Source organism: Cuculus canorus, chromosome 2 (genome assembly GCF_017976375.1).
Source record: "Cuculus canorus isolate bCucCan1 chromosome 2, bCucCan1.pri, whole genome shotgun sequence".
Classification (NCBI taxonomy): domain Eukaryota; kingdom Metazoa; phylum Chordata; class Aves; order Cuculiformes; family Cuculidae; genus Cuculus; species Cuculus canorus.
In genome coordinates this window covers 126,038,896-126,064,401 of record NC_071402.1, presented here as the reverse complement: position 1 = coordinate 126,064,401, position 25,506 = coordinate 126,038,896, and the positions used below count along the sequence as shown (strand labels likewise).

The following is a 25,506-nucleotide window of genomic DNA, read 5'->3' as shown; positions in this document are numbered from 1 at the left end:
AGTTGGCTAAGTCAACCCTAAAATAGAGCTACTTCCTGCCTGGAATTTGTTGCTATGATATTGCTGTCCTTTAAGGAACGGGCTCTGCAGAGGGAACACAGAGCAGATGCTGCCCCTACCCTTGCATTTCACCAGCTTCTGGCAGAGGAGTGGGGTGTTCCCTTCAAAAGGAATGTTAAGAGCTTCACACCATTGTCTGTCCAAGGCTGTACAAAAGGTATATCCTAGTCACTCTTTTTCATCCTCTGATCTGAGGACCCCAGGGAAGTGGATGAAAGAAAATAAGTTCATAAATATTAGATAGCAATCTATACATATAACATTTCTTAAAAGAGTTCGCAATTTTGTTGGAGGATTGTTAAGGAAGTATACATTAATCATAAAAGGTTGGAAAATGACCATGTTAATTTGCAAAATACAGAATCATTGGTGCAGAAAACTGTATTTCTTTCTTTGTAGAGGCGTATGTACATATGACGTCATATAAACATCATGTTTAACAATAGCTAGATGTTTCCAGATGGCTACAACAGTTCATAACAACAGTAATTCCCAGCAAGCATTTTTGTGGATTATTACTGAGTTCAAAGGTTCACAATGCATTTCTTATTTTGCCAGTAGAAGAAATTGCTTTTGCCACTGGCACACCTGAAGTACCCTTTTGATCTTGCAAAATCCAGGACAGTTGTCTTTTTTCACGTGCTCTAAATGCAGAGTTCAGATCTCTTTTTTTGTTTTCCCACTGCAAAAAAAAAAAAAAAAGAAAATTCTAGGAAGAGTCTGATGTACTATAGTAGCCGAGGACTTCACATTTCCATGTGACTCAGGCAATGATACACTCTAGCATAGCCGCTCACCTTTCTCATGGTTACTCACTCATATTATCCACCACCTGAGCAAGAACTGGCTCATCCACGTCTCCAGGATGTTCCTTGGGCTATACCACCAGAATGGTGCACCCACCACCAAGACAGGGCAGGTGCATATCCCCTCCAAAGTGATCTCACAGCAAAAAGTGCAGGGCAAAGGAGAGTTTCTTCTGCACTTTGCTGCATTTAACTGAGTAGAAAAAAACACAACATGATATTAATCCTTTTAGAAGGGCATTTTGTTGTGCAATAAACAGTCCTCAGAGGACATGTACTCCTAGCCAGCAAAGTTGACATTTAGAGGTTTGACTAGAAGCCAGGGCGTGTAAGATTTCAACCAGTTAGGGAGTTTAAGTGTACAAGTATAGCTAATTTTCAGGTAGAAGGTCAAAGTTTCCTAACCTAGCCCTTATTGCTGTTCTATCCATTAACTGAAAGGTCCAATTTAGACTATTTATATGTCTAGGCACTTAATTGTGCCTTCAAGTCAAGTAGTTAGGCACTGAGGTCACTTAAATTGCACCTATAATTATTTGCGTCTGAAAAATAGCAGAAACAAAGAGCCCTTGGTAGGACAGACCAGCTCCTGGGTTCCCGCTGAGGCAGCTCAAGAGCACTGGGTTACCCCTGTAGTTCTCACTGCCCTCATGAGAGCGATGCCCCTGAGATTCAACTGCCGCACATTCCAAAGGCAAAGGGAAAACCATCTGCCTGTGGGAAGGTGATGGGGCTGGCGCTGTAGGGGCTGGCCACTTGCATCCGATTGTACTCAAGCAGGAGGAGGGTGGTCTGGTGTTCAAAGGATGCCCTCACTGAGAAGCTGCAGAAGGTGTGTCCGCCAAGCTCTCCAGTTTCATGGCTGTTTTCTTAACGTGTAACAGAGGGTGTCAGTTTAATATCCTGCTATAATACTCAACCACAAAGGGTCAAGAGCCGTATCAGAAGAACTAGGGCAAACTTAATAAAAAGAGGCTTAAACATCTTGAAAGGATATGGTTGTGTGGGTCCAGGCACAGCCCGAGGCCCCGGGAAGGACCTCAGGGGCTGGGGTGAGGAGTGTACATCATTCAGGAGAAGAAGATGCCACCTCGTGGTCTGCAAGACCTTCAAGTGGGAAACATCAGCAGAAAAAAAAATCAGTATTTCGCCTCCCATCCAAAAGTGAGAAGCATCTACCTACAGCAGTGGGGCTTGCAACCCACATGTTAACAGAAACCAAAACCCAGCCCTGGCCCCTGGGCCTCTAGCCTCCTGCCGTGTCCCACTATCATGCCAAGCTCCCTCTTCTTTTGCCCATGAGAGATCTGAAGCTGCCGTCTGCAAGCAGCAGGAAAAGCCACACATGCCTTCTCTGGAGCAAGCAGGATCCCAAAACCACCGGTGGGGATTCACCCCCGAGGTCCTGAGGAGGACAGGCAACAGCACCTGTTTGAAATTAAATGCCTGGATTAAAAGCAGGACTTCCAAGCTCACTTCTTGAAATCACCATACCACAGATGAGGGTCTTTCCTCCCCCACTCCTTTTTTCTTTTTAGGGGTAATATAAGCTTTTTTACAAGAGAGATTTTTTGAAACTTTCCATTCCCGTTTAACAATAACCAGAAGAAGTTTGTAGCACTTTAGGGCTTAACTTAAGGAAATGAATGAAGGGAGGATCTCCTGTTCATTGGGCTCTCGACCTGGTCTCTGATTTTGTAGGCATTATTTTGCAAACAGGAACACCTGCACTTTTTCCCCTATGTGGTTAGCAGGGGCACACATGCACACAAATCCTTCTGCGTATAAAAATTTTAAATTTTGAGCAACTTTTCCTTAAAAAACATCCACCCACCCATACATCACCAACTGATTGCCCATCTGCGGATTCTGATGGGTAAAGACAGGGGCAACTGTCTTTAAAAGTGTATGTGTGTTACTATGACTGTTTGATTGTCCAGGTTCACAGATTTTTGTTAAGAAAAATTCAGTGCACAAACATTGAAAAATAAATAGTAATACTTGGCTAAAAATATTTTGTAGTCTCTCTTGAAACAGGAAGGAAACTCACAGGGAATCTTTAGGACTTGCATTTAGCGTTAATAACAAGGAATGGGAAATATTGGGTTTACAAGGACCCAGCATCATCAGGCAATTGCTACTGCTGGCACATGTCTCTGAGACACAGCCCTTCAGCAAAACAACTGCTATTCCAGTATTCCAGCAGGAGACCCGGGAATGCTCTGTATTTGAATGAACAGCTTCACTTTCTAGTTAAAGACACAGTTAATAAATGGCAAGAAGTGCTTCTCAGCATGGGAACATTCAAGCACAGCCTGAACAAATGGGGTGCAGATTTTTTAAGGGTTTATTTTCATTCCCATTATAATATATGTCTCAGCTTGTAAATGCTATTATGCCAATAGTAAAAATTTCCAATTATATGGGTTGAATTGAGCCTTTGCAATTTGGTGACAGTCTGGCCACTTTTAAGCAGATGTTGATATGGCTTGAAACTTATTTAGCAGAGTGAGTCAAGCTGCTAGAGCCCAATTTTCCATGGCTGAGCATGCAGATAGGGTAGATAGAAATCCAAACTGATACATCGTTTGCTCCTGTCAGTAGAATGATATTTTGCTTGCTTGTGTGTGCATGGGGTCATACCATAAATACGTAAAACCACAGGACAGCAGACTTATATGCAAAGGAAACTGTGTTTAGTTCATAGTTATTCACTGTTCTGAAAAGAAATACCAACAATAAAAAGACCAAGGATGCTAACTGGCCTGGGAGGATCTGAGCGCATTCTGAGACTGCGGGAATTCTGTTTCCCACTTTTTACAGACCGTGATGCAGATTAACCCGAGTAGTGTGGCTGGGTTTTGTTTCAACTATCAGTTAAGGCACTGTTAAAGGAATCTTTCTTTACAGAGAGGTTTTCAATACACATAAAGGGCCAAGACTTCCCTCAGATCAGCTGAACCCCAATGGGGCTGTCTGAGCCTTCTCTGTGAAACAAGGACAGCTTATGTTCAGCAATTACATTCCTGTCCATGCACAGACAAGAGGCCACCGCTTTTTTCAGCCAGTGCTCCTTGGGCTTCTCTTGATTTTCAGTGGGGACGGTGACCTTTCTGACCACATCAAGATGCACCATCACCATGTGCTCCACACGGGGCCCAGTGTGCAGCACAGCTTTTTTTTTCCAAGTACCACTGGAAGAGGAGCCACTCGGTCTCTGCTGATCCAGCCTGAGGACAGTGATGAACTACCCTCTGGGCCTAATTACTCCTCCACTTAGAGGATGAATAATCTACATGACAACAGACTCCATTCACTCATGGCCTCCCACACCTCCCTCTGCCTGCAGCTTAGCCCTGAGTGACAGATGGAGCAAAAGTCCCGTGGTTAAAATGGGCTCCCCTGGTATGGACTTGTGTTGGCCATCCCAACCACATTGTAACATCTTCCTAAAGGGCAAAGCAGATGATACCCTACAAATTCAGTTACTCTGCAAGGCAGCTTGGTTCCTAGATGTCCTGGCTCTGGCTGGAATAGAGTTAATTTTCTTCCAATAGCCTATATAGTGCTGTGTTTTGGATTCAGCATGAGAATAAGGTTAACAAACTAATGTTTGAGTTGTTGCTAAGTAGTGCTAACACTGGTCAAGGACTTTTCAGCTTCTCACACCCTGTCAGCAAGAAGCTGGGAGAGGGTACAGCCAGGGCAGATGACACAAACTGACCAAAGGGATATTCCACAGAATATTATGTAATACTCAGTATATAAACTGGGGGGAATTGACTGGGGGGTGCCTCAGCTTGGGAATTAACTGTGAATTGACCAGCAGCTGTTGGGCAATTGTATTTGCATAAGTTGTTTTGATAATGATGATGATGATGATTATTATTATTATTATTGCTGTTATTTTTGTTGTTACTATTATTATTATTATTTTCAACATCATCATCATCTTCCTTTTCTGTCCTATTAAATTGTATTTATCTCAACTCATGAGTTTTCCCTTTTTTTTTCTGATTCTTTCCCCCACCCCACTGGGTGAGAAGTGAGTAAATCACTATATGGTTGTTTTCTCTGCCTGCTGGGTTAAACCACAACACAACAGAATATAACTCTAGTTCATCCAGGCAAACGCAGACAGTTTCCTGAGGCTGAATTCACCATCCTTTTCAGGCATGTCCTGTGAAGCTCAGCAGTTTGAAAACAAGCTATCTTCCAAGTAAGCTAATTCTCAACTAAATTATACAGGGGCACCTGGGCAATTTTCTGAAAATTTACGTTTCTCTGATCTTTTCCTTCAACTGTGAAAGTAAACAAGTCAATATCAGGTGGAGGTGACTCCTTACACACCTTTAGATCCCTGCCAGGGCTCTGTACCCCGCTGGCTGTTTGCTCTGGTTGTTGTTCTAGTTCAGTGAAAGGAAACCACTCTGTTTACCCTAGGACATACCCACTGACATGAAAACTTATTGTAAAAGCAGCTAACACTGTAAAACCCTCCTGTCAACCTATCAGTCAGGTGCTATTCTTAGGCCTCTGCCCAAGAAAGCCATATATTTCAGTTCCACCTGTCTGATAACCAGAACAGGCAGTTGTCTACAGCAGTTACACTTTCTATAGTTATTCGAATCCATGAAAGACAGCTTTCTAGATGTAGCTGAAACTCCAAAACAGTCCTTTCCCAGGGTTGGTCACAGTTTCACAGGCAGGTAGAGCTCCATTGTTCTGAGCAAATACAAGGGAAATCTGTTGGGCCTTATGGGGAGAAGGCAGAGGAAACACATTTTGCTGTAGCATTTAAGCAATTGCTGACACAATAGACTTTGTCAAAACTAGCTGTGAGAGTTCACTGGTTTTCCATGACTTTGCGGACAAGCAGACACACGGAATGGGAAACATGATGCTGCACCCATGCAGCACCCATCTAGGTAGGGGATTCCTTCTAAGGACTGCTGGGTCTGGCATCATACCACTGATACACAAAACCAGAGGGGAACCACAGCAGCGCTGGAGAGGATATAAACCCACTTCATTACAGACGGAAAACTAGCATATTCAAGTGCATCAGGAGTCCAGCTGCCACAGCAACACGGAACCACATTGTGTGCACAATGATGGTTTTCTGTCTCTGTAAAAACAGTCAAAAGACATCCCCTATGAGATCTGATAAGAACAGGAGCTGTTTGTTTAAATCTACTCCCTCACTGAAAAAAAGAAAGATTAAATAACAAAGCCTTGAAACGCAAGCAGAGTATTGTTATTCTCATTAGTGCAAGAGCGGGCACTCCTCATAATGTGTAGTGAAACAGAGGTGCTTGAGTGACTAGGACCAACTGTTCAGCCCTGGAACAAATTGCACATCAGTCTTAACCTAATAGGTAAGATTAATGGAATGTCATATAATGGAGGAAACTAAAAAAAAATCAGGTAATTCAGCAGAAATGACTTGGAATCATAGTCCACCTAAATGCATTTCATCCCGAGGATTACTGTCTCCAGTGTTTTAGTTAAGACTTGTATTAATTTGAAAGCCATGCCTTACCCAGATCCATCCTGTGCTTGAAGACTGACTTTCTGCTAGAAATGCTTACTATGAAATCTTTGCTGAAAGTTTGCCCAAACATCTCACAGCCGATTGCAAAGCAGAGCATCAAGGGGCTCGGAGCACCATACCTCACCCATGTTTATGATGGGTTGACTTTTTGGATCCGGCACCTGGATTTGTCAGGGCCTCTTAGCTGCTGCTGGGAATGTGCCCCAGCCCAGCCCGGCTGCTCTCCCCTATCACCCCTCTGACAGATTAAAACACAACAGGGTTTGTTGGATAACTGACACATTCCTCCTCTGTCTGACTCTGAAAGGACTTCATTTAACAGCCCCGAGGTTGAGATTTTGACTGACAGATTGTGAAGGGGAAAAGTCATTCAGTTCCATTAAGCTCAGTAACTGGTGTAGAACAAAACACCTTTAAAAAAGGGGTATGAAAAAAGAGCTGCAGAGAGCGGGGGCAGGAGCTTTAGGGAGAAAAAAGGGGATTCTTTTCAGGTTCAAAGACAATCTTTCCCTTTGCTTTCTGTCCATCAATAAGGGCAGCATTCCCAGAGGGAATACAGTCTAGCGCTCATTGGTGCCATTCAGCTGCCAATCTCCCTGACAGGGAGACCAAAGGGCCTCATGTTGCACTGCGGAAACTGTCTGTCAGGCAATCAGCAGCTGCCATGACATCATCTGCCCTGTTTTTCCAGGACTATTATAGAAGACTGAATCCAGGAGCACTGTTCCAGAGCAGTATTCATATTTTCCTTTTGCCCCTCAAACCGAAATTTCTTAATAAAAAGAAACAGGGTCTTGGTTGCATGGCAGTATTTGCAGAAGAACTAACTCGGTGCCAAAGAATGAGGGCTGCACGGCTTCAAACTGATCCTTCTGCACTTGGAATATATCATGCCAAAGTTGCACAGCCCCTTGGATAATTTTTATTGTAAACTGGTTTTTATTTTAAGGAATATTCCTAGTTAAATAACACTAATAAACCTTTTCTCTCTCTCTTTTTTCGCAAAATCTTGTCACACTTAAACCTCTCCACTTTTGCTATAATACTAAAGTATTCATTGTGCTGTTGTTCTTACATATATATGTGCATGAACACACATAAATGCGGACATATAGAAGCCAGGTTGTGGCTGTATGTAGGCTGCTGGTGCAGTGGTTGAGGCTGCATTCCTCACCAGCCAAACCACTGCACAAATAAACTATTAATCCTGACAATAATGAGAGAGAAGTTAAGCACAGAACACAAACAGGCTACTGGCTGTAAGTGTGAAGCCTGGCGATAAGCAGGGCTGGGACATGCAGCAGTCAGGACACACTGCTTGGGCTGTTCCTTCCACCCTGTCGCAGACCACTAAGCACCAGTAGGCTTCATCAGGGTAGGACCAATATTAGGATGGTTTAGCCTTTCTGTTCCTGCAAGTCTTTATCTGTAAGAGCAATATAAACACCTCAGTTCAGTTGACTTCAGGCTGAAATTAATTTCTGACTTTACAGCACACAGCGCTTGCTCAGGTGAAAATCTCTGGGAGCTAAAATAATTTTACCTAACTAATTGCTGCCTACAAACCAAAGTGTGGACTGGTCCTGCCTGGTAGTGCCGGCACAGGCAAGATATGGGAGACTCAGCCTTTTTGTGCCATGTTCACAGCTGCTGTCCTTGCACTTGCAGGTTTCAGCTCAGCAGGCTGACTGCTACTCCAGTGCTGGGAGACCAGTCTGCTAAAAAGGGAGCATCTCTGACATGAAAAAGAAAGTGTTAAATGAGCGAGAGAGTGGGTCTGCAAACCACCTCCCAGTCTCACACCACACTTATGGCAGGGCTGGGGGCATCCCAGATCACAGCCAAAATCCAGCCTTGAGGAATGGCTATGGGACTGCCCAGCATGACTGGATGGTCACAGTTCTTTTCTATTCTTTCTCTTGGCTGGCTCTTTGGTCAGTTGTTTGGTCAATGGGTCTTAGGCAGGCATTAGTACAGGCACGAGCATTAAGCCTAAGCTACATGAAAGGATCATAGCTCTGCTCCATATGAAACTATACGCTCACTTGTTCCCCTGCCAAGGCCCTGCTGCATGAGCCATTTTTGGCTGTTAAGTCCTCTGTTTTGTTTCAGTAAGGGATTATTGCAAATCTTCACACATTTCACGTGGACCTTAGGACATGATTAGTCAGATCCTGGATGGACTTACACTCACAAGTGTCCTGCTGCTCGTAGGGTCAGAATGTCTCCTTTCTTTTATTGTTATTTGTATTTTTACAGACCTGCCAAAGATCTGCAAGTCTTGAGCAGCTATCATTTCAATCCCCTCCAGAAAGCTATAGTCTGATACTCCAGCTATGTTTGCTCTGTACACTCAGGCATTACTTTTTCTCACCTGGCAGTGAACCATGCAAATTAAGACAGTCTCCAAACACACATATATTAAAAAATAAATGGAAACCAGAGTTGCCAGATTTCAACATCAGAAGCATGCAGGGACAGAAGGGCAATGATCACTCAAGCATCTCTCTTCTCTGTGCCCTTTTCTGCACAGCAAGGAAGGCATGCTTTGATTTGCTCTTCTAGCATTCATACCAAGAAGACAGTGCTGGTGCAGGAAGAAGTAGTAAACCCATCGTGAGATCTTCAGATCAGATCTGTCAAGGCTGCCTCTAATGTATTTCAACTAACATGGAGAAACACTGACAAACAATACTGTTAGGGTTGAAAAGCAGCAAATACTATCATTGTGATGATAGTTTTCCTGTTGAAACTAGGAGGTAGTACAGTAACTAAGCCTAGAATTGTCAGAGTCCTGCCTTTTTGTGACCCTATGCATTTTCATGGTGTAGAAGAAAAGTGAACCTGAGCAGCATGAGCCAACAGGAACAGCACTATATAAAATCACTGGGCAAATCCCTACATGGGATGGTTCATCAGAACTGGGGAAGACCTTTACCACATTGTACATCTGAATTTCAGCTCCAAGTGGAGAGGAAGAATTTAGCTGCTTACTGTCCTGAGAGCCAAGAGTCCATTTCAGTCTGAAAATATGGAGAGATTCTCTTGTATGAAATCTGCTACTGCTTTGAGATAATAATGAGTGAGAAATGTGATTTAATGTGAACAGAGACACAGCAAAGTATGACACTGTATATCTGTGAGTCCATTCAGCTGTCTTACCAACCAAAATAGGATAAAATACAGGTCTAGATCCTCAAAGGAGTACCTCCTGTGCAAGTTCCTAATTACCATTCAGTAAACAGAAAAAAGGTATTGAATGCCTTTGCAGGTCAGGACCTTAGCGGTTAAATCTTGATCAAAAATAAGGGCGTGTAGAAGTCATTTGACAGACTGCTGTAACAGGTTTCCTAAAAAAAAAAAAACTATCTTACATGTCATTTTCATACTAAATTATAATGGGCCAGATCTTATTCCTTTGCCAGTGTCCCCGCGGTAAACAACAGAGTTGTTATTTATATACTTTCCTGGTTCTAAGTACACGTAAAGCATGTTCACTTGTAGTTTAAAAAAATGGCTTTGTGTAGTGCTTTTCATTTTTAGATCCTTTTGGCATGCCTTTAGCAGGTCGTCTGCCAAAAGCACTCAGCTTTTTTTGTTTCTATGGATAATAGGAGCTTGCAGCTTTTATAGCAATTATTTTTTTTCAAATTTTGTATGAGTTGTGAGAGCTAAGGTGGGGTCCTCCACATAGCCTCAGTCCAAAATACTCGTTAAAGAAAAGACTAAGATTTCCTCTTTACTTCCAATGCCAGACCTGAACGTCCTGAAGAGAAGTCAGGAGAAGTGTGGCTTCACACCATGCCCCAGCCCGTCCTTCTGGATAGAGAACGTCTATCTTAAGAGTTCATACAATTCCTAACACAACTACAGCACTGTGTCTTTGAGAGCCTGAAGTGCCATGGTACTCTTATAACAACAGACCACTTAGTTACAGCCTGCCCGTAACAGACACATAGAATCATAGAATCACAGAATCACCAGGTTGGAAAGGACCCACTGGATCATGGAGTCCAACCATTCCTAAAAATCCCTAAACCATGCCCCTCAGCACCTCATCCACCCGTCCCTTAAACACCTCCAGGGAAGGTGACTCAACCACCTCCCTGGGCAGCCTCTGCCAGTGCCCAATGACCCTTTCAACGAAAATTTTTTTCCTGATGTCCAGCCTGAACCTCACCTGGCGGAGCTTGAGGCCATTCCCTTTTGTCCTGTCCCCCGTCACTTGGGAGAAGAGCCCAGCTCCCTCTTCTCCACAACCTCCTTTCAGGTAGTTGTAGAGAGCAATAAGGTCTCCCCTCAGCAGAGGAAAGGAGGAAGGAATCACAGGATTTTTAGTGGGTCCAATAGTCCTAACAGAATTAATAAGTGGCTATGGCAAAATTAAGGCCACAGTAGAGGTAGGAGCTGAACCATTTGTCTGTGATTCATCCTGGAGTATTTCCCTAATATGAGAACACTGTAATACCATCATTATTGCCTGTCTGCAGATGATTCCTTAGCTAATGAAAGTAGATATCCATTAGAACAATTGATTACATTGTTTCTCCAGAAATGTTCTCAATCTGCTATCCTTGCACATCAAAACTCAATTTTCAATGTCTTCTCCAAGTTGAGAGCTAGGGGTCATTTTCAGCCGTATATTTGGAGTTTTTTAAATTATTTTTGCAAAGATCAGGTACCTGTGGCTTGAGCTGGAAGTTTCATATTTTCATTATTTCTGAAAATCAGATCAAAAAAATGAAATTCAAGTATTTTAAATTATTCATTTAAATCCACATTCATCTAGCCACCTAAAAAAACTGACTTGAATGCCAGTGTCTGCAAGTTTCTGGGAGCTTCAGATATTCAGAACCAGGAAAATCAGGCCATGAGAGGTGAAGCTAATGTATAGATTAACATAACTGTCTATAAATACTTCAGAATACTAGACTTTTCCTCCATATCCTGTTTTTACAGGATTACCTATGCTAGTATTTAGGAGTTATTTATCAGGAGATATTTTTTCAGCATTTGAAAGACACAAAGCTTCATGCACACGGCCAGCTTTAGGATAGCGCGGTCTACAACACAATGCCAGTGCTTGATTTTGAGCTGTATTACATGCTCAGGGCTGCAGTTTTGTTTAGTATTCACAAAAATTCATGGGTTTCAGTCCCCCTCTGCAAAATCCTTGCTGACCAGAAGTATGTGAAAACATCTTATATAAAGGATAAGTATTTCTTCACTGTTCAAGATCACCTCCTCTCGAACCCACATCCCGTGTGACACATTCACCAAGAAAAAGGCAGTGACACAGATAGCCCTTGCTCAGTGTCCAGCAGGCTGCTGTCTGACTGAATGAATCTGTTTGCTTTTCCATCTGTGGGGGCACTCATTTGGCCTCTATCTCCTCTATCCAGATGCTGATTATCCTCAGCTTTGCAGGAAGCTTATAATCTCAGAGCCTTTTACCTTCTGTCAAATTTAGTTGAAATTGGCCTGTGGACTCAAAAGTTATTAGGAGGAAATCAACATAAAATGCAATTACATTTGCTTCATTTTTGGCAAATTCATTTCTGTAGAAAACAACATCAGCCAGGGAACAGACTCTGAGTGTTGACTTCTGAATTCATTTTAACAATGAAACTACAAACAACAGCCACAAGACACAGTCACAAAAGTGAGACTTGGTAAACAACAGCAAAACTAGCAATGTTTCCCGCATTCAGTCAGCCACTACTGCTAGACTAGAAGATCCAAGAACAGGATGTATTTGTAATTTGGTGAGCAGGAAGAGATGAACAAGCAAAAGACAAGTGCTCTGAGAATCAATCAATACCCAGTCTATTCATAGCTGTCTGGTTTTCACAGCTCCTCATCTCCCTCAGCTGCTTTTAGGGTCCAGTTGTTCAACTCTTCCTCCTCTATCATGCGAAAAACTCGTGCCAAAGCCAAAGTAATTAGTGCTGGGAGCAGAGATTTCTCCTTTAATTCTAAAATATCAGCATGGCTGTAAGTGCAGAACAAGGCCAAGGAGAGGACAAAGAGGAGTTCTACTTTATCACTCATGTAAGGCTTGATCCAGTTGTTGAAATGGAAAGTCATCAACTGTGGTGAGAAATTAAAGGAGCACTGAAGACGTAAATAAGCACTGGAGAAAGGATGTCCTGAAAGGCTTCTTCTTTCCTTGTGTCAGCACTGAAATACGGGTGTGAGAGTGTCAAACAAATTTACGCTCTTCTCCCAAACAATGTGGGGAATAGGCGTTGCCTTTCTAAGGGAGGGCAGAAGTAAATAATGTCAGGTTTTGTTTACTTCGGATTTGAATGTCTATCAATTATTTAATATTTGCAAGTCAAACAATGTAATTCATCTATCACAGAAGACTGTTTACTTTTTACCAGTAACATGGAACTCTCAGTGACATATACCCAACCTTTGCAGATACAATCAGCTAAACGGTTTGGAAATCTTGATTTATTTTTGCATACTGCAAACAAATCTATTTAATAAGAAAAACATGTCTGACACTTTAGTTCACATGAAATCAAATTCTTTCAAAAAAAAAAAAGTATTCAAAAAGTGCTAGGAAAAACATCCAGCACTTTGAGTAAAATTAGGGTGAACTATTCTGTTTGTATTACCACAATACCAATAGCTGCTAGTGATGTGTAATAGGAAACCCATGTGCTAGCTGATGTGTCAATAAAAAGACAGCCCTTTAGCCAAAGCACTCAAAACACAAAGCAAAACCCTCCAGTTACCTATGGATAGGCAAATGGCACAGTACAGCAAGTTGTCAGGACTATGACATGTATCGTGCTGTGCAGTGTGCTAGAGGGACAAACCAGCTCACTGCAGGTTTCCTATATTTCCTATATATTCCTATAGTCATTGAATTGCCTTGTTCCTGCAGCACTGTAGATCCTCTAGAGCTCAACCACATATTTCTCTGCTGATCATTTGCAGGTAAACTCTAATAACTGTTACTTTCCTACATTCGATGCCCAGACTTCAGGTGTGTTCATCAATTCATGATGTGTGTGATTTCTCTAGAGCAACTTGTCATACCAATGCCCAGGTTTTTGGGGATGTGAGATGTCAGACACACTAACTGGATCTCCCAGTTGTACATGAAACTTCTCCCTCTATGACATGCAACAAATCACAGCTAATGAAATGTCCTATTCTGTTGCCAGTATTATACACTAAGAAATTTTACATTTCTTTAATTAATTTATCCAAAAAATGCAACTGCAATAGTCACACTATGATGTTGTTCAGCTCTGCATTTGTAATTTGATTTGCATTCAGCTTCTTTCTTATAACACATCTAAATTGTATTTTATGCCATAACAAATTAACAGTTTTTAAATATGTGCAAGTCTGTGATAGGAGATACTTTCTTGTTCCTGCTCTGACTGCCTCTTATTTGACTTGACAGGTACAGCTTGCTCTCTCAAGACTATCATCTTGGCTTCTCAAGACTACCATCTTGGCTTCTAAACTTTTGGGCTGGTTCCTAAGATAGCAGTCAACTTTCTGAATTTTACTAACATTGAAGAGAATTATTGTACAAGAATACAGAAGGGGTTAGGGTTTTACAGTTCCCAAAATCTAGAAAATAATCTAATCTTCTTCTGACAACAGACTCAGAAGTTCCTTTCAGATTTAAGAGCACATTTATCTACAAATCTCAAAGGACAGAGGATCCTTGGTCCAGTGAAAGCCTTCAGCATGTTCTCAATTTTTATACATATGCATTCACTTTATTGGGCTTGGATAGGGTAAATCACAGTCTTAAAGATAAACGTGCATTTATGTGCTTTCTGGACTTGGGTGTTAAATAACATTTCTATTTATCCAATGCTTACGTTTCCACTTTCCTTTTTCCTATGTCCCTTCACAACACAGCCATGAGGGACAGGGTTATGGCTTACTTAACAGGAGCCTTAACTCTGCATTTCATGATGTTTGTGAATTTTTAAGTCACACGTTTTAATTAATATAAGGACTTATTTTTTTCCACTGAGTGTACAACAGCTGGATGTTATACACCATGATTTATTTCCTCACTGAAGAAGATAGCTTTTGTACATTCCTTGAGTTTTTGGTTCTTGCAAAAGTTTAGGTCATTTTGCTAGCAGTGAAAGTAAACTGCAATGCACTCCCACCCAGCATTACCCATATGGAAATTGAGTGCCCCCAGAATCCCAGCACTGCCCTCCCAGCTCACATCTCAAAATCACAGTGGAAGGTACACAGACACAGTTAATCGGGTTGTTTCTCCCCAGTTAAGAGTAGTTTCTCTCTGTTTACAAGCATGATATCAAATTATTAGTATTTAGTTGACTGTGCAGAGACCAGAATCCAAAGCCAATTAGAGAAGGATGATGTAAGGCTGCCAATTTACAATTACCACACCACCTGTGACATTTATAAATATTACCTCATAAAATTCCAGTGTCCTTAGGTAAATCCTTAGATTTCACTCTTGTAAAATGGATCACATATGTTCCCTGCTTCTGCAATTTGACAAACATCTTTACATAAAGAAAACTACTTTAAAGTAGTTTGGTATTTAAAACATTTGACAACTAGGACTGTTACTAACATTTTACTGCTGTGATTAAAAAACAGGAGAAGCTACCGAACTTATGGTTAACCAGAAGCTATGCCTAAGCACTGGGATGTATGTGACAATCCAGCACAGAGATATGAAATCCTACAATATAAGGAACTGGGATTTAAGTGATACATAAATGTATGAGTACCATTTCTATGTTAAAACGGAATTCTTACTCTTATAATTGTTTTAGATTAATAACATTATAATATTAACAATGTTCTTGGTCTTTAATGGTGGTAATAATAGTGACAGATGGTTTCTTAGTGGTATCAGATTAGGCAGTGGCAACTTAACTGTACCTTCAGCCCATATGAGCCTTGGTTTCAAAATATTTCCAACATTTATTCACTGGAAGGTTGTTAGCTGAAAATACTGTTTCTACAAAAGGATGTGAAATAGCTTTGCAGCAGCACAAAATGGTGTTCAACCCTTTCTTTTAGTCCTGCATGGGTGGAGGAATATTGAGGAAGTCATGCAAAACTCAAGTTTCCAAAGGTATTTGCTTGTAAAACAGCTACTACAGCTTACAAAAGCACCTCTTCCTAGGTTTCTGGCCCCATCATTCAACTGACACATGGTAAAACAACACCAGAAAAGTGCTCCGGACCATTTTGTTCCTGAACATAGGAGGTGAACTTAAATATAAAGATGGTGACAACTAATAGGTGGGAGACAAAGTATTTGTAAAATGTTATGATTGTTTCACAAACAGACACCAGTGGTGGTAATGTTATTTCAAAATCTTCATTCTCTTGCAGGCCACTTTCCCACAATTGCAACGATATAACAATTATTAGTCACAGTAGGGTTATTTCTCCAATTACATGGACAGATGCACAGTAAGATGCAAATGCAGGTCATGATGCAATGAAGCCGAGGTCTGGCTGTTAATAAGAGAAATATCTCCGATTTGTCACATATTCATTACTGAACGAGGAATCAATTACATGCAGACTATGTGACAGGGCTAAACTCTGGCATTACTTACTTTATTCTTCAATTTTTTTTTCATTATATGAAAAAAACAGTGAGACTAAAAGTGAATGTCAAACTTCAGTTACATTCCACTGTTTATTTCAGTGGGACAGCATTTACATGAAAAGATGACCTTCCCTCTGACTTTAGTTGAACCAGCATAAACCTTAAAAGAGCACCATGTGAGCCCAAGGGAGTTATTCAAAATTCATATTACTGCAAGGTGGAACTTGAATCTGTCCGATCATCTTCAAAAGTAATTGCATCTTTCGCTCTCTTTCCCACTCACTCTTGCTGTCTTTCTTGTCTACAGTCTACCTTAAATATCTTTCAAGTCTTTCTTGTCCTTCTTGTGTATCTTCCTCCACTTGGGATGAAAAAAATAGATATGAGTAATCATACCATCTCATAATATGATGTATTGACATGTTATTTTCTCCTGTCACACTTAGGTAAAAATCATGTTTGACTCACATGCCAGTCCCAGTCTACTTTTCTGGATCCAATTTCAGATGAAACACCCATCGTTTTGATGTTTCTGCAAATATTTATGCCAAAGAGAAAATTCTCATTGAATTGCCTATAGACTCAACTAAGATGCACAGCCGTGCCACATGGTTCAGTCGGAAGACAGAAGGTTTTTCTGAAATATCCTAAAATCATAAGAATCCTAAATGTAACCAGTTCCTATTTGTGGGTCAATTTCCATGTTTAACACTTTGAAGACCTCCTCTTCCAAAGCAGTTTTTTTCTTCCTTCAGCAGGGAAGAACTCTCTCCACTTACCTTTTTGTGATCTGAAACTCTCACATGGGAAGGCTTAGTAACAGGTGATACTTGACAATGAAATACTTGCTGTATAAATGTTCTTTAGATTGTAATATCCTCCAGAACACCATGGTTCTTATCCCAGAATAGCAACATGGATATAAAAGCCTTCTTAGGCATCAAATGGCTCCTCAAGAGTAAGTGACTTTCTTTTTTGTGATGAAATTCTATGAAGTCAAAGTGGCAGTGCGATACTTAGAAGAAGGCACAGTCAAGCCAAAAGGAAGAAAAGTCAATAAATTATGGAAGCAAACTGAAAATACAGACACAAGAATTTCAGCTGTATAAATCACAGCAGCTCCAATACCACTACGCTGATTTATTCTTTCTGCGAGCATCGCCAGTTAAGATGTGCAGGCTCACTCACAGAATATACAAAGAAAATGAAAACATAGTGAGGTTAATAGCCAACACTCTGTCCCTCCCCACTGTGTGCCTTGGTGTCAGTTACGGAATCTGCAACCTCATCCTGTGGTATGAAACTGTAAGAATGGTGTGAGTCCTCAAGAGGCAGGAGCTGCAGCTGTGATGGGAATGAAATGAGGAGTGCTAGTGTGACAAGACTTGCCGCCTTCTCATGTCCTCTCATCTCTGGTATTCGCAGGCAGAGTCAGCATAAGACTTACGGGAACCTCAGGCAGAGGTTAAGGTATGGGCCCTTCTCCCTTCCCATGTATTAGATGACTTTCAGCACTACCCAATTTAGTGCCATATGACCCTCTGTCCATGTTCTGTGCCCCTGGGTGATTATTCTGGGTATTCACTCCTAAAGATAGCTTTCTCCACAGGTGTGCAGAAGAAAGTCACCTGTTCCAATCCAAAAGCCTGCCAAAAACTATTTGACTTTATTTCTCACATTAGAAGATGTCTCCATGTCTTCTTCAATACCTCCAGCTATTTTGCTGCTTCTCTCCCGTTTCACTCCTGAGGATGCAGGACTACCAAGGTTTAAAACCAGAAATAGCAGAGATCAAAAGAACCCTCAGATCATCTCGCCACCCTCGTGATTGTTCCCCAGGGTACCTTCCACAAATTTGTTCAGTCCTGTTCCCTGTGACTTTACTAATAGGCCTTTCAGCGGCTTCCTTCAGTAGACAGCTCCACGGTGTTATATTTCTGAAACTTGACAATGGCTATTATTGTGTCTAAAGGGGGAAAATTAGGATTTTTGCTTTTCAGTAATTTTCCCCTCCATTACTAGAAACTCTAGACCTAAATTTCAGTTGACCTTCTAGTTCACTATTAATCAACCTTAGGTATCATTTGAAACACCAAGACATGCTCTTCATTTTTCCAGGGTAGTGTTTTAAACTCCAGAAGTGGGGGTAGGGGATTGGGGGTTGGTAACATAAACATAGTAAATACAGTACAAGGGCAAATGATATGAGGATATCATATTCGTTAGTACCACTGGTCACTGTCAAACACTATCAAAGAATTACCTGAGGCTGAGCTTGGCAGACAGAGAGTAGAGATCTAAGAGGCTCCTTGGAAATTAATGAGAAATCATGTAGCAATAGTCCAACAAAAAAAAAAACAAACAAATAGGTACATAACAATTTAGGCCAAATTCTGCACTCTTAATCCCTTTGCAAGTCTTTTGGGCAGGAAGGATGCTCCCCCATCTAGTACAGAGATCTCATCTCCATTAAAGTTTATTAAACACTGCACAGTTCTGAACGTATAGCTACTGTTAACTGGATTCCATTCAGGTTTTGCCTGAGTGGCATATACACGAAGGTAGCATCTCTTCCCTCTGACCTCTCCACAGTGACATGCCTTCCAGTGGGAAATCCTCTTTTGAGTTGACCCCAGGTTCCCTTCCTAACTGGGATATCTAGAGAGCTTTGTTCACCCCAAGCTATCAAATATTTTACTTGCATTCTTACATCAAATTTCAAGTGTGTCCTAACGATAACGTTTAAGGAACTGAGGATTTCACTCCATCCTGTCGCTCACCAGGCAAGTTACTAGTCCATCACAGGAGTTCATAAGCAGTGCTTGAAATGGCCATTGTTATAATAAACAGAGAAAGAACATGAAGACTATGTACACTGTGCCCTCTCCTTCCACCCAGCCAGGCTTTTCAGAATATTCTTCCAGTAGACACGCACACATGTCTCTTAAAAGGAGAGGGATAACACGTCTGATGATTATGTCATTTTTCTGCAGAAGAAACATATTTCAAATGGCTGTATATATAAAACAAAGAGTTGCCAGGACCAACAGTGATTGACTTCAATGCGTGTTAACAATATTATTCATGGTTCTCATACCTTAGCCCTCAGCTTTGTAGTAACAAAACAGCCTGCCCAATTCTTGTTTATACTGCTATAAATCTGGTGACCAACCTTTTGCATGTTCTGAATACATTTCATCAATGATCAGCACTGTGGCAGGAGTGAAGAGGAAAAGGTTTCTCATAGCCCTATCAGATGTCTAAGTCTGAAATATATTCCAAAGATATGCTTCAAAGCCTCCACTCCAATACCTGGGCAAAGACATGGACACCTGAAAATAATACAGGATCAGATGAGAGGTGCACATCTGGCCGGAGATTCGGGGGGGGATAATTTTCACTGATGCATGAGTCTCGGCTCTTACCCCAGGCAACAGATCTCCTATCAGCTAACCATGAAAATTGGTCACATATGTCTTCTGAACTCTTCCACTCCCACAGTCTGACAGGGTCCTACACACAAATACCTCCCCTGACCTTTTTTAGCTTGCTTCACAAACATTTTATCCAACTGATAGAGGGTGACCAAACAGTTTAGGGCAGTTCAGAATAGAGTTTGGTAGAAAATAGGAAATGTAATCATATGAAGAAAGTGGGAATTTTAAAGAGAAGATGAGAGGAGAGATATCTTTGCAGGCCTCATGAAAACTAGGCTGAACTTAAAACTGAGACCATGTTCAAACTGTAGGGAACAAACCTGTCTTGGGCATAACTGTCACTCCTTCCTCCAATCTGAAAAATTTTGTAGAATGCAACAAAGGCAGACAAAACAGTACAGATTAAACAACCAGCACTACAGAGAGCTTAGTCCTTCTGGGGAGGCGATATAAGCCTTCTTATAAAGGCCAAACCAAAGCCAGACCTGACGTGAAGAGAAATTGAAGGTCAGTTTGGATGGAGCTTTGCACAAGCTAATCAGTGGAAGATGTCCCTGCCCATGGCAGGAGGGGGTGGACTAGATGATCTTTAAAGGTCCCTTCCAACCAAAACCATTCCATAACAGTAACACATTATATCTTTCTAGGATGACACTTGGCATTTTTCAGGAGCTAGGTTGGTCCAAACACAGAAAGCAATTCAGCACCTGTGGGCTGATGTGTTGTTCATATTATTATTCTTCTCTGTGATAATTCTGTTAGCAAAGCTGCAGAAAAGAGATGTGTTAACTCAAGACTGTTTCTGCATTAGGGGAAAAAAAAATAGGAGGACCCTAAAAAATATCTTTTTATCAGCACAAGAAGTTTAAATAAAAAAATAGGGAGTTAAAGTTACTGTATTTTCTGCAGGAGACAAGAAAGATGACCTGATCAGAATTAAGAAGAGTTTGGGTAGCTTGAGCCCACAGGAGGAACCTGAGAAATTTTTTTCCTTGGTGTCATACTGGCTGAAGAAGGGCCATGCACTGTTCCCATCAGCCTCAAGTCAACCATCACAGGCCATTTTTTCTTTTAACAGAGAAGGGCTATATGCCAAAAGAGACCATTGCCCACTGTTGAGAATGGGATCTATATGATTAGATAGCCTCCTGGTGTAATAAATCATGCCCTTCTACACTGTTCGCTATTGCTGAATACTTCTAGTGTTCAATATTTCAAGTAGTTCTTTTGGTCAAAGCCCATACTGACTTTATGGAAGTAGTTTCATTCACATTATACTTGTATAAAAACATGATTTATTTTAAATGTCAGGAGGAATTATAGTTTTACGGATTTTGTCAAAGGTTTTTCTTCCTGATAAAATAAATTATTCTTCCCCCAGAATTACCAGGTTTCCTCAGGACTTGGTTTTCCTTCTTGTTATTTAGAAAGGCATACACATGAGTACACAAAATATTTATGAACATAACTTATGAGCTCAATCATCTGTTTCTTGCAAAAAGTAAGAAGTTGGCCTGTGTGTGGCCTGGAAAATCCCAACTATGACCAGACTGAAACCACAGAGGCAACGGCAACTTCACATTCATTGGGGAAAATCTCCAAAAGTTCCACATATGACATACAAAATATGTTCTAAATAATAAGGAATCATACATCATCTTTAAGCTAACCAGGCTGCTAATTCAAAATAAAATGTGATAAAGAAAGTTAAGCACAAGACATTTGTCAGCAACATTACAAAGGACATAAAAGCTGAAAAAAAGTGTATTATTTTCTGAGCTGAACTTATTTATTTTGCTTTGGTATATTTGCTTAATAATTTATTTGCTATCTTTAAACAAGATGATTTGGGCTTCAACTTACAAATAAAGAGAGTCTCTCTATCAAGAGTATGAGAAGATGGATCAGGGCTTGAGACAGGACACAACATGCTCGGTTGACCTCCCAAGACTCTTCCAAAACAGCATCCCGTTGCCCTGAGGGAACAAATCCTGCATTTTCTGGTGCCTGGCACAGCCCCTCAAATGTTGCCCAGATTTCTGAACGAAAAGCAGTAAGCCTTTCATCATTGCTGATCATCCCAGATAGTGGTTTTCATTGACTAAAAAAACCATCATTCTTCAAAAGCAAAAATACTTTTCATCCTAGTCAAATACAGCGTAATTGGGAACAAGCCACTAGTATTTGCTCCTGGCAATAGAATAGGACAACAGATTAATATCCCAGGAATTATGAAAACAAAGCTTTGCACAGATCCTTGCTGTTCTCTTAGATTTATTGGGTTACAATTCCTTCAAGCCAGATTTTTTATGTGATTGAAGCTAAGAACTGAACATATTTTCAAAACTAAGTGAAAATGAAAATAAAATGTTTCATTTTGAATTTTAAAATACTTATTCCTTAAAGTTTAAAATGGTGAGTGGAGCTGATGAGAGAGCAATAGAGAGTGGGTTTTTTGAAGCAATTGTGATCTCATTCCCACTGGACTTGGAATGGGAGAAATGCACTCTGGATTCACACAGTGTCCCCTTTCATATTTGCTAGATTTGCTTGTCTCTTGAATTGGGAATTTCCTGCTTTCTCGCCTGCGGTGCACAATTTACAGTATAGATCAAATATTTATAACCGGGTTGCTTTTCATTTTCCCTGAGGTTCTGTGTATTAACTGGTTTTACAAGATTTTGGTAAAAAGCAGCATATCCTGTAAATCCAGACTTTGAAATCCACTGGGATTCCTCAAGAATCAGTTTGAGGATTAAGAAACTTTGCTAGATAGCAAAATTCTTAACCACCACATACTGTACCCCTAACTAAGGGAACTTTCCTGTTTACATGGTGGTTGAAGAAAATTGCTGATCATAGATCTGCAGCTAATCTCGTGTTCTGTAGAAATGCAAACAGTTTTCTGAGTAAGGCATGTGTTTAAAAGCTCCCAAAGTAAAGAAAGAGGTCTATAGGCATTGAGTACTTGTCTGTATGAACAAGGAACACCTTCAGGCTTGCGTCTGATACTGTATAGATTTGTGGCGGATGTAAATGGACAACCTTCACAGGCCATTAGTTTTGTTCTTGTTAACCCAAAAACTTAAACCCATGGGCACATTTAGAAGGTTTATTTCCATTTGATCTTTCAATGACCCCTCATTCTTCCTACAGGAGTCCAAATATTCCTAGGGTAGATACAAAATCAATTAGTTACTTTATACGCAATTTATCTTAATAGAAATTCAACCAAACATACCAACTTTCTCGAGCACTATTCTTGGTGTCAGCCTTCAGATATGCCTTGAGGTAGAGAGTTCTTAATGAGTTTTATAGACCACTCATACACAGTACCTGCCACACAAGCTAAAGAAAGCTCCTTAATTAGTTCTGTAAGAAAGAAGCGAATGCAGCACCATGTGCTGTTTTTCAGATCAGGCACTTCTCTTCTTCTTGGTTTTTACAGGTTGAGAAATGCCAGTTCAACTGGCCTATCACACCATCTAGATTTCTCAGTCTTTTAACAGTTCTCAGCTTTAACAGGGATGGTTGTTGTAGTTTTAATCTATATATTAACTTATTTTTAAATCTATTCCAAGCTTTCACTGGTAAAAGACCATAAGTCTTTCATCTGCGGATAGTCCATACCTTTTTTATAGGGAAAGCACCACCCTAGGGAAACACCTGAGAAAGAATTTACAAATTTAACTGAAAAGTCTCAGGCCAAAACCCAGACAAATTCCAATATAAGCAACATTCCAGTTGCAGCTATTTGCTTCTGATGTTTTCCCTTCCTCTGCCCACCCTCAATTAAATTGTTAGCTTTGTTTGATTTTAAATGTACCATAAAAGAATTGGATAGGATTTATTGCAAAATCTCACAAAGATCATGGATAACTGTACTCTCAGATATTTAATGTGGCATTTCTGTGGAATGTACTGTATTGTCATGTACATGTAGACTGCAGCAAAAGGGTGCTGTGAAGCTTTGTTGCCTTTTGGAGTAGCAAAGGCAAGGAAAAGGAAGGAAAAATTCTCCTGATGCTCAGGGCATGAGCACTTCTTGCTGTATTCCCCTATTCCTGCTGCTTCTTCAGAGCCAGCTACATCAGGGACCTTGGGCAGGCAGGTCTCCGCAGCTAAGCAGAGCAGCCTGCACCAACCCTCCAGACTAGGATTGCTCAGAAGTCAGGAAATGCCGACATCAGACCAAGCTGCAAAAGTATCTGGCAGGGAGGAGAATTGGCACAGCTTCCCTTCATACAGGCAGATGGGGTCCCTACAGTACCGGCACCATCAGCTGAGCTCAGCCTTGAGTTCAAAGGACAACTCCAATATGAGCAGAGGACACAGGACATGAGTTTATACTTGCTCATGCATCTATGTTTCATCCTGCTCCACAACGAAACCCAAAGCCTGGGAAGATCCCTCAGCTCTGAAATACTAGAAACAGCCACAAGCCACTCTCTGTACAGTTTTGCATAAATGTTTATCCAAAGATCTTAAACTAATTTGCTGGCATTAGTTAAGTCTCATAAACTCCTCTGGGAGTTAAATAAATGTTGTTATATACATTTTACACCAGAGCCTACCTTAAGAGAGTTTTTCTAAGTGCTCGTTCCTGCTGACCAAGGTAAAAGCAGCAGTTGGCATGAATATGCTGATATCCTGAAACGCTGCTTCTTGCCAGTAAGCCTCAGTTTAGTTTTCCACTAAAGTAACATATGGAAAAACATATACTTAACCATGCACAGTGTGATTTAAATATGTTATGTACTCAAGGGCATACATGAAGTAAGACATGCCAACCAGACTTTTTCAGGCTTTGTAAGACAGTCAATACACTTGCAAGGAAGATAGACTTTGACCATGATTATAACATTGATTTCAAATGTGAAAACAGATCAGTCCTGGTTTTGATTTTAGACAATGGGCAATGCTGGACATTTTAGCAGTCTTTTTACTGACATTTGTATGAAGGATACTTTGATTTTCCCCCAAAATCCCTTTAAAGCAATCCATGCCCAATCAGTTCAGCTGATGCTGTGCATTGCTATGAAGATGATCTAAGTTTAACTCCTGGAATGCTCTGATACTCTCTGAGGATGGGACTGTTGGAGTCCCTTTGCTTACTCCTCTAGAATGCAGGTGACATTTTTGGCACTCTTGCAAGACAATCTGTCTACATTGCTGAGCCTCCCATCTAGTCATGAAGTGAAGAGTTTTCTTTTTCCCTTGAACACCACAAGAGTTGCTGTGATTTCAGTCTGACTGCTGTGAAAGTCATAATTTTGTCATTGGCTTTACCAGGACTGGGATTTTCCCTAGGCTGAAGGTACCCCACTGACAGTTAGTGGACCCTTGAGCATAGATGGACCACTTCTAAGGCAACATACGAAAAGCTGATCTGTCATGCATAGACTTTAATTCTCTCTGTGGATACCTTGGAAAACCATTACAGATCCATAGTCAGAAAAATGTTGAAAGGCATTTCCCTTAGCCACTGAGAAAGATAGGTGCAATAAAAAGCTGAAATTACATAGGCCCTGCTCAGTTAGGGCTATATTGAGTTCTCTTGACGACATTAAAGCATGTATCTTATATATGTCAGAACTGCAGTTCAATTTGTCAGCGTCCTGATTTGTTGGACACTTTGTCTCTATATTTAACAGTACAAACATTACCTGCTCATTGAACAACGCAGTCTAGAGGGCAGGAGTGGACTTCACAGCATCATACTGCCTCCAGTTTCCACTCTGCTTATGGCCAAGCTGCAGTCCTATTTACTTTCTTTTTCTGCTTTTGCCTTAACCCTAAAATGTCACAAGCCCCCTGTACACCTGTGGGGTGCTTAGGGATTTTGTCACTGCTAAGACATGCAGGAAAATCACCTGCAACAGAATTAATAAGATTGGAGAGCAAATTTGCCAGCTAGCCAAGTTTAGCTCCAAAAAGCCAGTGCTTTGATTTATTTCAGGATTCAGGAACCGACACCAAAGGCAGAAAAACACTCACAAATCACAGAGAGAGGAACCCACAGAACCATTTTACAAATGCTCCTGCCACATTCAAAGC

General features: G+C 40.9%; 1 long non-coding RNA gene across 2 annotated transcripts; it reads right to left on the bottom strand.

Moving 5' to 3' along the window:
- Window positions 1-329: 329 nt before the first annotated feature.
- LOC128851093 (uncharacterized) lies at window positions 330-17,184 on the bottom strand. Of its 2 annotated transcripts, none has more exons than XR_008448349.1 (3): window positions 16,792-17,184; window positions 858-2,294; window positions 330-742 (listed from the first exon to the last, which is right to left on the bottom strand). It is a non-coding gene; the product is annotated as an uncharacterized LOC128851093 (long non-coding RNA). The 2 variants fall into 2 exon arrangements; XR_008448350.1 differs by having other exon boundaries at window positions 858-1,059.
- Window positions 17,185-25,506: the final 8,322 nt, after the last annotated feature.